The following is a 3,371-nucleotide window of genomic DNA, read 5'->3' as shown; positions in this document are numbered from 1 at the left end:
AGTTTAGAAACAGACAAGATTTGGCAATAAGAACATCCGGCAGTAGAAAACCTACCTCAATAGCATGGGAAACCGGACATTTAAAAGACAACAATGACAACACCTGTATCTTAATCATTGCTGTTGCTTAGTGTGCCTCTAATTAATTCATTCTAGCTTGGCACAAAACTTTGCATACACCAGCAAATTTATTATATACTGTTTAAAACAAGAACAGTGAATCTGTTATATGTAGCTGATGATATGTCACAACACAGAAACACGTGTCCTATGGTCTGACGACTTCATAACTCAGTGGTGTGTTTTTACACACAGTGTCTGAAGGAGAATTTCTTTCTCAAGACAGTATCCACAGCAGACATCTTCCCACATCTAAGTATACAAAACAGTGTTTAAATATAACTGCTTACATCTATATTTTAATCATTGCTGCTTCGTGTGTTTCTAATTAATTAAACATTCAGTCTATAAATCACACAGACTCCTACAACTAATGGACCATAAGTTATCAATAAAAGCCACAAGTAAACACAGGTCAGAACAAGAATATACAAAAAAATAACAAAAACAAAATAAAAAACAAACAAGCAAAAAAAAGATACCATCCAGCCATATGACTATGATATGAGAGTCATTTGTGAAATTTTATGATAACAAAATACTGTCCATGCAATTATATTTATCTGCTGCAACACTACATTCTTTGTCTTCTACAACCAAGAACACTAGTTCACAGTTTTTACCGAATCTTTATGTTCATCAGAATGCAATTTTACTGACTTAAGTGCTTGAGTGCACAATGCTACTTTAGGTAACTGTACAGACATTTTGACATAAGTCTTCAAGTGCAGACCAGAGACAGACGCTGCTGGTCTTTGCAGCACACTTATTGCCTGATATCTTTGAGGACACTTCACCATCCATCCAATTATACATCAGTTTTCCATTCGCTCTACACTCTCCCACCACTTCTGTTGTTTTCAAGAGTTTGTAAATGTAACAGCTTGCAGATTCATCATCATCATCATCATCATCATTTAATGTCCGCTTTTCCACGCTTGCATTGGGCAAGGGTCAGGTGGAATCTGTTGTGACAGATTTTCTGTCAAGATGCCCTTCTAAACACCAACCCTTACCTGGTTTCCAAGCAAAGTAATATTTCCAGAAGACTGGGAATGAACATCATATGTAATATGGTGGCATATTTCGGACATATTATGCAGAGAAAATCCGTGGAGAAGGACATCATGCTCGGAATGGTCAGTGGCAAGAGAGGAAGAGGCCGACCAAGAACCCACTGGCTTGACACCATCAAGAGGGATACCGGAAAGGACATAGCCAATCTGAAAGAAGCGGCCCTAGATAGAACTGATCCAACGAGGGATGAGGGAAAGTTGACTGTTATTTTTAGCAAGTAAGTAACCACATAAAGATTCTCTCATTTTGCTAAACATGTAGGCGTGGCTGTATAGTAAGAAACTTGCTTCCCAACCACATGGTTCCAGGTTCAATCCCAGTGCATGGCACCTTGCACAAATGGAAACTATATTCATAACACAGCTTAACGTTAAAATAAACACAAAAAATAAATGTCCACCTGACAATCGTACATATATCAATGGTTTATGGATAAATCAAATTCCAATGGAAAAGTCTATACCAATCCCTGTGACACTGAGTACAGTACAATCAGCACCAACATCACTCCATCCTGAAGGTGAGACTGTAACAATTGAGAAATGCTGATTTATTCAGAACAATGGTTCTCAACCATTTTTTTACCTATAGACCCCTTTGATTCCTATTTTACTCTACTGGACCCTAGTAAACATCTGAGATTTTAAAAAGTCCAATTTATATTCTTATGATTAGATATTATTAGGAATTTTATAATTAAAAATTGTTAAAATACTTTGTGTATTGGAGAAGTATAATGAATTCATTGCACATAAATTTGAAACTGCGATATCTTATATGGAGCCCCGAAGGGTTTTGTGGATCTTGGTTGAGAATCACTGAATTAGAAGTTTTATGGTTCCAAATGAAACTACAAGAACTCAGACAAAAATAGGAAAAAAAAAATTTGTGATAAAATAAACAGATAAAACTAAAACACAGTCATATTTTACACACACATGCACACACACAAGCAAATATTCAGAAGATGTTAATGATATCCTTGTAGTAACGAGGAATTTAAATCCTCAATCCTTCATTTAGAATTCCTCTTGTCGTATTGACAAGATAATATCAACAGCCTTACAGCAACAGCTCACAGCTATGCTAATTCTTCCATCATTTAATACTCTGCTGAAGAACCATAAATTGCAAAGTTGATAAAAGTATCAGACAAACAGAGAAAGGATTAGCAAGCCTGTCTGTATATATTTTGTCACTGATGCTACGCTACATCCATAAATCTGTGACTTTGTTGTCTCTAATTATTTATAAGTAGGTTACACAGTATGGTGCTAGTCATTTATGTAAGCAGTGGAGATTATTTGTTGGATTCAGATACTAGTATCCTGTCCAGGTGTACTTAAATTCCTGCTGGAAAAAAAGCCACTATTTTTAACTAAATTTATTATTAGTACATCAGTTTTGGGAAAGGATTAACAGGTTAACTTCAGTCGCCTCTTGAAGTGAACTGGTTTTTTTACTACTGCAATTTTGAAAACATGCATGTGTGTTTGTATATGTGTGTGTGTGTGTGTGTGAGGGGGTGAATATTTACCATGTGTATCCAAGTTGTAGTGTACGTAAACTGGGACCCTGCAAATAGTAAGAGATGACTTTAAGAGCTTCAGGCATAAAACAATGCCTCAGAAAACCATCTAAACTATGGGAGGGCAGATACAAACTGCTAATAATGATTATACACACACACACACATATATATATATACATACAAGCATACATATATATATACACACACACACACATACATATACATATATTCACACACATATCTACATACATACACACATATTTGGAGATAGAAGAATGGCTGGACAAACAAGTGCACAGTCCGATGGATGGACAGATAGACACACACACACACACATATATATATATATACACAAGCAACAAACATACATTACTTCTCTAAAATTTGCTAAATTCTTACATGAAGAAATATTCTTGTTATATCTATTCTATGTAAGAAATATTTATTCCTAAACATACAAGTATACTTATGTGTGTGTACATGCAATCAACTTCATTTGACATCTGCTTTTCTATACTGGCATCAAGTTGTGTAGATTTCACAGCATCTCACAATTTGTTGTGCCACTTATCCGACATGAAAAACAACAGGAGAAAAACCATCAGACAATGCCACACCATTTTGGTGGTGGGGTTGATAGGAA

The sequence above is a fragment of the Octopus sinensis genome, linkage group LG24, assembly GCF_006345805.1.
Source record: "Octopus sinensis linkage group LG24, ASM634580v1, whole genome shotgun sequence".
NCBI classification, from domain to species: domain Eukaryota; kingdom Metazoa; phylum Mollusca; class Cephalopoda; order Octopoda; family Octopodidae; genus Octopus; species Octopus sinensis.
Note: the sequence above shows the minus strand (reverse complement) of the source record.